The sequence below is a fragment of the Synchiropus splendidus genome, chromosome 13, assembly GCF_027744825.2.
Source record: "Synchiropus splendidus isolate RoL2022-P1 chromosome 13, RoL_Sspl_1.0, whole genome shotgun sequence".
Taxonomy (NCBI): Eukaryota; Metazoa; Chordata; class Actinopteri; order Syngnathiformes; family Callionymidae; genus Synchiropus; species Synchiropus splendidus.
In genome coordinates this window covers 11,799,479-11,813,899 of record NC_071346.1, presented here as the reverse complement: position 1 = coordinate 11,813,899, position 14,421 = coordinate 11,799,479, and positions in this window count along the sequence as shown.

Sequence of the window (14,421 nt, the reverse complement as noted above, 5' to 3'; positions counted from 1 at the left end):
TCTGTGTGATGGCGCGTCCCAATCACAGCTAAGTAGGCCACTTAGGAGGCTGGCCAACATCCCCGCGAGAGATTGACAAGCCTGGACAGGAAAGGGCAAGACTGAGGCAGGGAAGGAGACGACCCCTCCGAGTTTGTTATCCTCTCAGACACACAGTCAGCGGACTGTCGTGCTGATGTGCTCTGTTCATCACCTCCCGAGTCTCCAAGGTCTTAGACTGGGATTTAGACGTGACTGTTGCTAATGCGTCCTGCCCTCCCAGTGCTTCTCACCTCCCGGTCAGGTTTGGCAGGACACTCTCTGTCATCTCACATAAGGAGCCGGCGGATGGCTGCGCCGCAGACAGGCACACACAAGCGTGTTGCAACACTGATGGAGCTGTTCATTAAAACTCCACATGAGGGGAAAGTTAGTCACACGCGCTCATTTGCATCTTCATAAGCTGCCTTATATTCTAAACGCAGCGCACGCACATGCAGCACACGCCAGCCTGCCGTCAGCCCTCGGGGTAATGCACACAACAGAAACGCACTTACACCTAATTTCCCAAAAACCCACCCAATATGTGCCTGCTGAGATGAAGGATTTTGCAGAATTTGCCTGCCAACGAGGCTCGTGCTGGATTTCATCATTCAAATGTGCTATTCCTGCGCCGGAGGACAGTTTACAGTGGTTAAGTGAGCGCCACCTCTGCTTCACTTGGCAAGAGGGAGACGGTGAAGAATTTCCGCTACAATGAGTCCTGGCTTCACTCTGCCGTTCACTTTGAGGATCCGATGACGGCCATTTTCTCCTTCATATTAGTGGCTTTATTCACATTCTCTTGAGCTCTTGCTTGCTACAGCTGCAACAAGTAATGATAATAAGAATCTCAATATAAAGAGGTTGCTTATTTTTTGTTTTCGCAGCACATTTATAATTTCTCCCACTCAAAATAGAGACGTTTTTAAGGACAGTCCAACAGATTGGATATGTTACAACTGTACCATATGTTCCGACTGTTTCTAAGAGCCATTTATTTTTCAACAACTGTGGCATGAGATCAGTTCCTCTTCTCACTTCCTCCATTCATTATACATAAGAACACCCACTTTGTCATTGCACGCTTCACTCAGTGATTCGATGCATGTAACAAAGAAACCCTCTTGGTGAATGTAGTAAAGTTATAATATTGAATGAGGCACCTTGTTAATCCTGTCAAAAGCTTTCAGTTTATCTCACTTTAATGCTTCTATTTTCTAATATAATCTTTTGTCCTGATCTCATATTACGTCATTCAAGAGGAGTCTCCTTAATATAATGATGTTTGCAGATGATATAGTGATTTTGGCGTAAGAAAAAAAGAAGGTAGAAATGGTGAAAAACAGTTCAAGTATGGTTGGGTTCAAACATCCAGAGCAATGGACAGAGGTGAAGAAGAAAGTGCAGGCAGGGTGGACCAACTCAGATGATCGTGTTTAAAGACAGGAAGGAGAGATAAAGATGCTGAGGAGTAAGGACAGGATCATAAATGGGTATGTGGAATGGACAAAGTTAGGGTGGCCAGATGGTTTGGATATGTCGGGGGGAGAGACAGTGTTGTACGAGGGATGGCCACCAATGAGGTTGATGGATGTGGTGGTTTTGGTTCAGAGTCCTGGTTAAGGTTAGCCATTTGTTTTGGATGGTTAGGTTTAGAGTGTGAGGCTGGGGAAAGGGATATGCCAATGAGAGGTCCCCACAAAGATAAAGAACACTCAGCCATCTTTGACTCACTTGCTTGGTGAGCCACAGTCACCTGACCCAGGACAGTATGATACCTGTGGATGACAACACAGTTACCCACATAAAATGATGATTTAGGTCGGAAACACTCCTTAGGAAGGGAGCAGCACCAGAAGCAGGCTGAAGCTACCTACGTAACTCAGTGCAGTCCACTGCATGATTACAAACTATTCGTGTTTTAAATTTCCTAAAGTGCCACATTGGAAACTGTAACTGTTGTGAGGAGCCATCATCGAAAGAAAGACAACGATGACTACAAAACATGAGGGAAAAATATCCAAAATATATACTTAAGTAACAATGACAAAATTAACCTAAAAAGCATAAATCTAAGTATGGTTATTAAAAGGTGTAAATATGCAACGAAACATAATGAAATATTTTACTTTATACGCAATTAATTTGACCAGACGTTCAAGATAGAAAGGCAATTTATTTCAAGAAAAACACAAAAATTCCCAATGAAAAGAATATAGATTTATATATTTACTGCTGAAGTGGTGGTGGCGGTGACTAAAAGAGAAAGGACAAAAACAGAAAAACATATCAGTTATAGTTTTAGTCTGATGTCAAAAGGGCCACGAAAATACAGGCATTGGGCAACATATGGCCCCCGAGCCGCACTTTGCCCAGGTCTGCGCTAAACAAATCACCTGCAAGGACTTGACTGGTATTTTTGCTATAGGAACCTTAATCTACAGCTGTGTTTTGTTGAGAGAGTTCTGGTGAATAAAAGACACTTTTTTAAAAGGTCATTTGTTCCAGTTTCATGGTCTGCCAGGAGGGAAATAATAGCAATAATGCCAACTGTGATGTGTCCAAGCCTTAATGCTGCTGCAGGTGGAATTGATCCTGGCACCTGACTACTCCGCTGAGCCACAATGCTCCACGCAGAGTTGATATTCCAAAGCCTTGGCAGTGAAATGAATGAACGAGCGGCAGAAGAAGAAAAAGGTAAAAAGTCAATTTTGGATTTGCTCACGCAGCCTGACAAGTCTCTAATGAACGTAGTTGAAAACTTAGCAGCTCCACAGTGGTAAATATTTCCCCGCCGTATTGAGAGGCGACCAGGAATAGATGTAAGACTGTGACGGAGATTGAAGCTCAGGAGTGCGGGATGAGTAAACAGCAATAAGGCGTATAAATAATGCATATTTGTGTTGGTTCTCAGGACGTTTGTGAGGCTTTATCGTCTCATTTTAATTGCTCCATCTGTGGAGCAGACTGCGGAGACGCTGATAACACTTTCTTTGCCTCTTGTAGGAATCTACACCTTTAATGTATCTTCCGCGTGTTCGTTTACTCGTGAGAATGACTACCGAAAACCCACAACTTAAAATCAAAAAGAATTTATTCCCTGACAGAGGAGTCTAATTACCCTAACAGAGCTCTGGGTCCACAACTACGCCTGACTTAGCCTTAGCTCCAGTGGTGTAGAGTGACAAAGACTATCTCTGGCCCTGACCCTTTTATGACACATTTCAGTTCATCTTGGGGTGTAGTCTCCACTTATTGGTCCTGGTCTCTTGGGGTCCCCGTTGCCATGGCGCCACATTCCTGATCTGGTTTCGACACCCCTTGGTTTGGAGCGACGTTGATGAATCCTCTTGTTGTTGCCCATTTCCTGGCCTTTTTTGGGTGGAAAGCTGTAAACAGATAATCCAGTCCCCTCCTCTGATTGGCTTTCTTCTGCTGGTGGACTGGCTGGTCCCATCTCTGCCTGGCTCTGCCTGGGTCCATAATTCATCCTCCTGACCCATCGCTGTGCCAGAGGTTCCTTATCTTCCACATTCCTTCACTTGGGGGAAGGTAGATGTTTGTCCCCACAAACTCAGACTCAGCTCAAGCTGTTTGGGCCAGTTCTGGGTTAGATGTCTCCTGGGTTCCTCAATGGTCCTGGTACCAAATGGTTCCTGCCTTTCATAACTCACTCTTCCATACACGCATCTCTCCCCACTATCCTTATCATACACACCTCTCATACTGGATCAAACTGAGGTTACCTTACCCATTATCACTGCGTCTGTTGGATTCAATCTTTCATTAGACAAAGCATTTATTCAATAGCAGATACTTGATGAATATGATCATAAGTAAAATATCATGATTCCCACAATCCCCCTTTTGATCTCTCCTAAAAGAGATCAACAAAACATCCAAAGTATTATGCAATTTTCTCCCCAGAATCTACCAAAGTAAAAATAAAATAAATGCAGATATACATGGAGATGTAAGCAAATCAAATATAAGAGTAAATGTTTCAAAACATTTCAGACCAAGGATACAGCTTGTCTTCCTCCAGATGTGTCTCCTCATCTCCAGGTTGGGTTCCTTGTCCCCTATTGTTAGCCTGCACAGCCACGACATTACTCCCAAGGAGATCACCAGATCCCCAAAAGTCACCAGCCGTCCTTCACCATCATCTTATGGTCCCCCTTTTTATATTTTCCTGCAAAATATGAAATGAGCAAAGAAAACAAAAACTAGTGACAATACATTTAGCTTGAACCATGACTTCAAAAGATCCAGTCCAAAGTAGTTCGGACCACTTTCTCTGCAACACATGAAGATAAATGGATGAAGCTGGCGGAGGTCCGTCTGGTTCGGCTGCAAAAGTCGCATCGTCCTGCGTACAAAAACATGAAGAAAGTTGCTCCCAGTAGGGCTTATAGCCGGCTGGTGGGTCCACTTCCGGCTGGAGCAACACCGAGGCTGGACCAGGCATCAGACGACCAGTCAGGAGTTCAAAAAGTGTGAACCCTGTCCGGCGGTTAATGGACTGTCTGATTGCCAAAAGAACAATAGGCAGGGCTTGTAACCAATTCAGCCCTGTTTGTGCACATGTCTTGGCCAAATGCTATTTCAGCATACAATTCCTTTGTTCAACGTGAGCTTGAAATTAGGGATGATGTGCAAAACCAAATTTATAAATCAATCCCAGGAACTACACAGCTTTTCCATTAATTTTGCTGTAAAATGCATGCGATCTGTGATGTGATGTGATAATTCCTGAAAACCCATGGGTAGAAATATAATGGTTAACCAGCGCTTTGATGGCAACAAATCCTCTTTCGCACATGGATACACCTCAAGCCATCCTGAAAAAGTATCCACCATCACCAACATATACCTCTTTATCTACACCGGTGTGATCATGTCTGTGTAGTCCATGACCACCACTTCACCCGGAGTCCTCCCTGACTCCGTCTACTGCATCATCCTCTTCATCGTTGAACCAATGCTAAAACTCTGACAAATCATCAAGAAGGACCACTCTTCTTGGTCCCTTCCCTGGGTTGAACCACAGCCTCCCGATCAGCGTTCCATCACGCCCCAGTGGCACTCCAGTCTTGCTTCTCACTGTCCAGCGCATTCGCCTGTAGCTGCTGAATAACTTGTAAAGTGATTTCTGGTAACAAGTCCTCAACTTGCTTACCTCATTGAGGAGAAACCTGACAGCTTGCAGCCTCCTTGCTGCTGCATCTGCCGCCTGGTTACCCCTGGCAACCTACGTGTTCACCTTCATGTGTCCTGGGCATTTAACCACCACCACCGCGCAGGGTTGACAGCCTCGTGTCCAACCTATGAATGAGATCCCCATATGCAACTGGATCCCCAGTCGCTGTTACAAAACCACTGCGTCTCCAAAATGCCAAATCAACAACTCACAACATACACAGAATCCAAATATCCTCACCTTTCTTTTGGTTGAGTACACGGTTTACAACATCATCAGATACTAACACATCTGAGCACAATCATCCTGGTAGCCTCCAAACAAATACCAGAACGATTCTGTCTCAATGTACAGATCGTCGAGATACTATACCAAGAGAGCACCTGTAGGTAATGAAACAGTGGAGAGCATGTCACACAAATATTGGCTGAAAATCACACGGCTCAATTCCCACCCTTGTGGGACTCATGTGATACATGAACGCAAAGAACTTTCTACATTCTGGAGCTAATAAGATACAGAAAAACGCATTTGGCAAATCGCTCACTGTAAACCACTGAAGTTTTGGACTTAACACATTCAAACATCTGTGCGGGTCAGACACTGGAACGCAGGATGTTAATGTTACCTTATTAGTTTCTCTGAGGTCATGTGCCATACGATAATTAACGCAGTCTGCTTTCTTTACCGGTAAAATAAGTGTGTTCCACGCCGATGAGAAAACCTCCAGCACTCCTGACTCCCATCATCCATCCAGAGTGTTGGCGATCCCCTCAGACGCCTCCTGTTTACGTGAATATTGTGGAACATTAACAAACGTGCCAGGTGTGATTTCAAACGTTACCGGTTCACAATCGACACAGTGGCCCACGTCCGCCGGTCTTTATGACCACAGCGAATCAGGCAGGGTGTCCAACATCTCTGCTGATAATTCATGATCAGAGCGCTCTCGTCCGTGAAACCTAGTTAGTGTGGCCAGAACATCTCAATCTCCTGTTTTATCCTGGATACAAAAAGCATTTAGCAAAGGTGAAAACGGCACGTTTGGTACTTGCCCACTCTGTCAGTCTTCTGCTGCCTCACACTGCTTCACCATGGGTCCCAGCTCTCTGAGCACATGCCCGTGAGCTGGTTCAAGAAAGATGTGTGGATTAGATTTTTCGGACATCATGAACCACTCACCTTGTGACCATGTCAGTTTGGTAGCTACAGCTACTCCCTGTTTCCCTACATAAATGCAGGTACTTGAGAGTTGCCATTCTTCCCCCTTTAACTGATCCAAATGCTTCTTGGTAGATCAAATCTTGATTTTGGCCATAAAACAGAGTGAGGTGGAGGGGGTCAATCGGAGGTCTTAATGAGGCCACTGAATCGTTCCAGGGCTTCCACAGCAGGAAGGTCGAGTACACACCACCTTCCCCTTCTTGCTCTTGAGTCATTGAGGCTGCAGTTCATCTGAGTCCCATCAGCATCATATGATTTCCAAAGTGTCTCTTTGGTGGGATTCAAAGGCTTGATGATGGACAGTGTGGTTCCAGTGTCCATTAACATGTTGACAGTCTGTCTCTCCACTTTGACAGAGGCTGAACTCTGCTGCTGCGGTAGATAATGTTGTTGATTCCAGGGCGCTGGTCCTCGACCACCTCGACCTCTGGGGGCTCCCCCTCCCCTAGGTCCGGGTCTGGCGCCTCTCATTGCCACTCCTCCAAAACTTTGTTGTAACACAGGAGGGTGTGAACAGTCTCTCACCCAGTGGGTTGGATCTCCGCAGCGATGACACACTTGAGGTTGTTGCTGGTAGGCGGGTTGAGTGATGCTTCCCCTACCGCCTCCAGGGTCACCCCTCCCACGATCCATGGCTCTGCCTCTCGATTGACCGGTTCCCTGAACCATCCACATCTGTTTCTCCCCTTTAGCTTTATCCCTTTTTGTTTATCGGTCGTGGCGTCACGGCGGGCTTGTGCAAGTTGCAGCTTCAAAAGCTGATCCTGCATGCCCTTGACCGCTTTTTCAGATTCAGCGTGACGATCTCTGCTGCATCATTTCTGGACGGACGTGCACCAGTTTTATTGGTCCACAGAATCAGGCACTTGTCATAGTGAGAGCTGGGGTCCGTGGCTGGCGTGTGGCCTGGCAGAGTCGGAACTGTCGGGGCACTCTAGGGAACAAATCTCTGATCACTGTAAAAAATAAGAAGCAAAACCTCCAAAAGGAGAAGTTAACTCTACAGAATCAAGTCCAGTCATATGAAGAATTTGGTCAGATTGTTATACTGAACTGCAACATGCACGGGTGATTCTCACCACATCGCCAACTGCAAGTAAAATGCTGTCCATATGTGTCTTATATGCTCCAATCCACTCCTCACCACCTGCAGTCAAACTTGGCAATTTATTAGTTACCAGGGTCAGATCTTGCATCTCCCACTCATGATACTGCAATACTCCCTGATTGTTGATCATCATTGGATAGTTGGATAGCTCGTCTGCGCGCTCCTGTCTGTGACCTGTTGTGGACTCCGTCATGGGGGGTGGGGCTGCTTCCTCCCCTAACACTGAAGCCACTACCATCATATCAAAAACAGCATTCTGGTCTCCTCATTCTCTTCTATCAGCTTCCTCAGCTCCCTCTTTTTCAACCATGTAGCTGGTTTCACCTCATCTTTCAACTTCTTTCCTTTATCCTCAACTCTTCTTTCCTTCTGCTGCAAATTCTCAGATAAATGTTTCATAGTACATTTCTGCCTCAGAAATTCCTTCTCCTTTCGTAACACCACCCACTCTTTATTTAATCTATTTCTATGTTTTTCTTTTCTCTCCTTATCCACCCCAGCCAAAACTTGTATCTCTATCTCCGCATACAAGTCATCCATCTTTTTCTGACTCTCGTTATTATACTTATTACATCCATGTAAAATACACACATCCGACCACACATCTTCCCCTGACTTACTAAGCAACGAATTCATCTCTTCTCTTACCAATTTACCTTTTCCTCGCTCTCTCTCTCCCCCTTTTTTTTTTTTTTTTTTTTTTTTTAAATCTCAAAATAAGTTCCTGACCTCACTATCACAGACCATCAAACTCAAAATAAAAGACAAATAAAAAACTCTATTTACTGGGCATCAGACCCAGATAAAACTCTATTGTCTTGATATCCGATCAAGCATAAAACTCTCTCCTGGTATCCGACCAGGCATAAAACTCTGTCTTGATATCCGATCAAGTATAAACTCTATTCTCCTGGTATCCGACCAGGCATAAAACTCTGTCTTGATATCCGATCAAGTATAAAACTCTCTCCTGGTATCCGACCAGGCATAAAACTCTACGCTGTTTCAGGGGGTCCCAAAAATCCCCTATGTGTACAGCAACATTGCAAAATGAGATCGCGTCCGATCTCAAGCCAGTCTACGGCGGGACAGAACCGAGTCCAGTTCCAAACTGACTCGCGTTCATGCAAAATGAACCAAAGCCCGCTCTATGGCTGCTTTGCATTCATATGCAAAATGAACCAAACCCCGCTTTTTCGCTGATTTGCATTCACAAATAAAAAATGAACCAAACCCCGCTTTTTCGCTGATTTGCATTCACAAATAAAAAATGAACCAAACCCCGCTTTTTCGCTGATTTGCATTCACAAATAAAAAATGAACCAAACCCCGCTCTCTGGCTGATTTGCATTCACAAATAAAAAATGAACCAAACCCCGCTCTCTGGCTGATTTGCATTCACAAATAAAAAATGAACCAAACCCCGCTCTCTTGGCTGATTTGCATTCACAAATAAAAAATGAACCAAACCCCGCTCTCTGGCTGATTTGCGTTCACAAATAAAAAATGAACCAAACCCCGCTCTCTGGCTGATTTGCATTCACAAATAAAAAATGAACCAAACCCCGCTCTCTGGCTGATTTGCATTCACAAATAAAAAATGAACCAAACCCCGCTCTCTGGCTGATTTGCGTTCACAAATAAAAAATGAACCAAACCCCGCTCTCTGGCTGATTTGCATTCACAAATAAAAAATGAACCAAACCCCGCTCTCTGGCTGATTTGCGTTCACAAATAAAAAATGAACCAAACCCCGCTCTCTGGCTGATTTGCGTTCACAAATAAAAAATGAACCAAACCCCGCTCTCTGGCTGATTTGCATTCACAAATAAAAAATGAACCAAACCCCGCTCTCTGGCTGATTTGCGTTCACAAATAAAAAGAACCAAACTCCACACACTTGTCTTTAACCAAAATGACTATGGACCAAACACTGTCTTCCAACCAGTCTCCAAAATAGTTCTTATCCAATATGCAGAATTCGTGATATCTCAAACAGGTTTCTGCTCACCTTTAGTCCGGTGCACCGTGGAGACCAATCGTCCAACAGAAATCAAGTCCGACTCCTCTGTCCTGTTATCCAGCCACCTCACGATCACGTCGGGGTTCACCAAATTGTAGGAATCTACACCTTTAATGTATCTTCCGCGTGTTCGTTTACTCGTGAGAATGACTACCGAAAACCCACAACTTAAAATCAAAAAGAATTTATTCCCTGACAGAGGAGTCTAATTACCCTAACAGAGCTCTGGGTCCACAACTACGCCTGACTTAGCCTTAGCTCCAGTGGTGTAGAGTGACAAAGACTATCTCTGGCCCTGACCCTTTTATGACACATTTCAGTTCATCTTGGGGTGTAGTCTCCACTTATTGGTCCTGGTCTCTTGGGGTCCCCGTTGCCATGGCGCCACATTCCTGATCTGGTTTCGACACCCCTTGGTTTGGAGCGACGTTGATGAATCCTCTTGTTGTTGCCCATTTCCTGGCCTTTTTTGGGTGGAAAGCTGTAAACAGATAATCCAGTCCCCTCCTCTGATTGGCTTTCTTCTGCTGGTGGACTGGCTGGTCCCATCTCTGCCTGGCTCTGCCTGGGTCCATAATTCATCCTCCTGACCCATCGCTGTGCCAGAGGTTCCTTATCTTCCACATTCCTTCACTTGGGGGAAGGTAGATGTTTGTCCCCACAAACTCAGACTCAGCTCAAGCTGTTTGGGCCAGTTCTGGGTTAGATGTCTCCTGGGTTCCTCAATGGTCCTGGTACCAAATGGTTCCTGCCTTTCATAACTCACTCTTCCATACACGCATCTCTCCCCACTATCCTTATCATACACACCTCTCATACTGGATCAAACTGAGGTTACCTTACCCATTATCACTGCGTCTGTTGGATTCAATCTTTCATTAGACAAAGCATTTATTCAATAGCAGATACTTGATGAATATGATCATAAGTAAAATATCATGATTCCCACACTCTTTAGCCATTGTGTTTTTTTAATGCATTAATAAAGCTGATATAAAGATTGTGAAAACACAAGACTGTTGGTCAGATGTATCCCTGAAGAAAACGCTCATCTAAATGAAAGGGTCCAGTTTGAGAGGGTGAAGGCAGAATTTGAAAAAAGCTTGATAAGTCTTACTTTAATTCACGTCGGCAAAGTCAAATAAATATGTTTTATCATTAACGCTTTCCGAAGATGCTCAATATAGAGTCACAGTGAAGTCAGATCATTTGAATGGCTTTTCTGCTGTTACATTTGAGCGTTGCTCCGATGAATCGCACGACAAAAACACAAGATTTCATGGCATTTCTAATGGAAAGGAGAAGTCCACCCTGGCCGTGCTGCTCCACATTCGTCTGTCTAGTTAGGGTTGGATGGTCCTGGGCAGACTGGTGCTGCCTGCAGGGGGCCGCGGCTCCAACAAAACTCCTGCTGCTCGGAACCATTCTGCACCGTTTAGCGAGGAAGACTCTCTGATGGCTTTTGTTAGTGTGGACTAATGGTAGAATGGCTCTGCACGACGCCTCTTTGAAGCGTTTGATGTGCCTCATTAACAGTTTAAATTTACACCTGCCTCTTGCATTCCTGTGGGACCCCCCCCTCTCCTACCCCACAGCCAATGAGTGGGAATGTTTGTTCGGGGTAAAGCGCCTCCAATGTCTCGGTGAAGCTGCAGCATATTGATTCTTCACATTTTTGTGCCACACAGTCAACCATCTTTGATAGGGGAAGTCCCTTCGTATGAGGTGCAGCTGGTTGCTGTTACTGAAAAGTGTACTCGAGTATAAAAAGTATTAAGCATATGCCTCTGATTTACTTTTTTTTTTTTTTTTACCGAAGTCTATGAAGGCATTCGCAGAAATAGCACAACATATAAGTGTAGCTGACAGGTGTTGTGTTTCATATCCCTCAGAATTTGTTTCCCCCCTCAAGTATTGAAAGAAATGTAAAAGTACTACATGTTTGCAGTGACTGTAAGACTTCATTTCAAGTCTGAGTGGGAAAAAATGACAATATCACTTAGCATCACGCAATGGGGGAACACATCCTGACTGTAAAAGCACTTGTCTATCTATGTTTGGAAAAGTCAAACTGTTTCATATATACTATGATTATTAGTCTTAGATATCGTGTTCGAGTCAAAGAAAACCCAACACTTCACTGACACACACAAGAGGGAGGTGGGGTGGAACATATTCTGACAACAGTGACCTGACAGCATTTGCATCAGCTCTAAACAGGATAAAACATGGCATGAAATTTGACTATTTGACTGTGTGGAAACCTTTGAAACAGAAGATGGCACGTATGAAATAAATAAATAAGTGTGTGTCCTGTTTTACATTGAATTCCATCAATATATACTGTATATACATATACATTAGGGTGGGATTTGGTGGGTGGGAATAATCTACTTAACTAGAGAATTTGTGATTAATTCATCTCAATTAATCGCAGTTTAATGGTATAAGATTATGATGACTCCTAAGAATATATTATGATGGAGCCATACATACATTTAAACAACAAAATATTGTTTATTTTGCATCAGTTTGACAGTAGCACAATAAATCACGATGGTGGCTATATTCAAGTTTTTATATCACCTTATTTAAACTAAAGCTCTTTTAATGTCTTGAAAATATTTGAATAAGAATTTCAAGTCCACTCAGAGTAGTGGAAACTCTGGCCATTTTGTAGTGAAAAACCTTCCTGAACAAAAGCAAACAGATGCTTTTGTTTGCTTCATCTGTTTGCTTTTGTTCAGGGATTCCTCCATGTTTGTTGTTGTTGTTATCATCCTAGCTGCCACGTGTCTTGTGCATCAGAGTGATCGGTGGACCAGGAACTCCTGCACTTACAAAGGTTCCCTGTTGTCTGGAGAGCAAACTGTTAAGTAAAGTAAATTCAAACATAAAATAAAACGGTGAATCATATATTTTTAAAAGGTTTTCTTCTTCTTCTCATAGTGTGTGTCAGTGAAATATGATTATTATTTAGATTTTTTTAACAAGAAAAAAAGTACATACAGTGTTTTCTTATTATTTTAAATGAAAAAATGCTGGCTCGGAATAAAGAACTTGGAACGTCACTCACCAGCGAGTCATTAATCCGAATGTTAATCCTTGTCTTCATTTGACTGACCTCGTAGACATCAGAGAAGACGGATATTAATTAGACTTGATGAATGTGGACGTCCAGAATTGGAGACAAAGAACAAACAAGTTAAATATTCACGCCGAAGGGGGGAAAGCCTGGCTGCGGCTCGGTGCTGGGAACTGTGGCCCCGGTTAATAAATGCAAACATTTGTTCCTGATGGCTCACTTAACCTCTTAATTTATGTATGACCACCGCGTCTCTATTCAGGGGAGAGCCATCGCTCAGCCGGGCCTCACAGAAAAACTCTGCGTGGCCTCTGAGCCTCTTTCATCTGGGCTGTAATCCCTGTGCAGCCAGGACTGGCGCTCAAACGCCCGGAATTGTCTCCGGTATTGACAAGTCGGTTCCGGTGTATTAGTGATTTTCCGCTGCTCCGGCGGAGGTTGGGACATCTGCAGGGGGTCAGGGGGGTGAGGGCGGCCCTGGAGCTGGCTCCATCTGCCCAACAAACACCCGGCTCTCCTGCTAAACACCTCTAATAGCCTGTCCGACTTGTGCGTCATCCGTGGTAATGAGCGAGAGCGTGACTCTCGGGGAAAAGCCGCCAATAAAGGGAGAATGATGGAGAATAATGACACGGTGCAAATGTTGACCATTAGTCCCGAGCTGCACGCTCCTCTTCCTGCTATCAAAAGGCAGAATCTGGGACACCAGGCATGAAACGGCAGCTCTGAGATGCTTTCCTGATCCTCTCATCTGCTTTTGGGAGGACAACTTCGTGACGTGTCCTCAAACCCACTGGATTTGCCTTTTAAATATTCACTGATCGCGGCATCAGAAATTAACTACACTTAAAAAATAAATGTCGGGAGAAAGATGAACTGATCCTTGTTAAGTTCTTGTCTCGCTGTGGTTCATCCATCCTTTCTATTATGTTATAGCCGACTCTCTATTCATTCACCATCCAGCATCACCATCGATCCATCCGTCCATCCATCTACCATTTATTCATCCATCCATTAAACAACTTGCCATTTTTTCACCCTTCCATCCATCCATGAACCCATCCATCAGTTTAGTCACCCATCCATCATCAATCCATCCATCCAGTAAATTACTTGGCATTTTTTCTCGCATCATTTCATCCATCCATCCATTAAATGTCCATTCATCCATCAGTTCATTCACCCACCCGTCATCAATCCATCCATACATTAAACAACTTGGCATTTTTTCACCTTTCCATCCATCTATGGATCCATCCATCAGTTTATTCACCCATCCATCCATCCATTAAATTACGTGCCATTTTTTCACCCGTCTGTTCATCCATCCATCCATCCATCCATCCATCCATCCATCCATCCATCCATCCATCCATCCATCCATCCATCCATCCATTCATCCATCCATCCATCTTTTTACTGGTCAATCCTGCAAACAATTCAACAGCCACAGTCCTCATCCATCTTTGCAGCATTTCTATTCCCATGTCCGCTCACACATTCATCCAAATCTGATGCCATAACAATGGCAAACAACAATGCCATAATAAATGCATAAATGCAACAAAGACAGGACTCTCCCTTCATTCTAAAAGAGGCGGGTGATTCTGTTTCAACATCAAGATCATCTGCAACATCAAGATGCAGCGTGAGTCGGAGCAACCTCGTGTCCCCGTGATGCCTAAATCCAATATTGACTCTGCTCTCGCGCCCGCTTTGGTCCAAATCCTCCGGAAATATTTGGATTCTTGAACATTTAA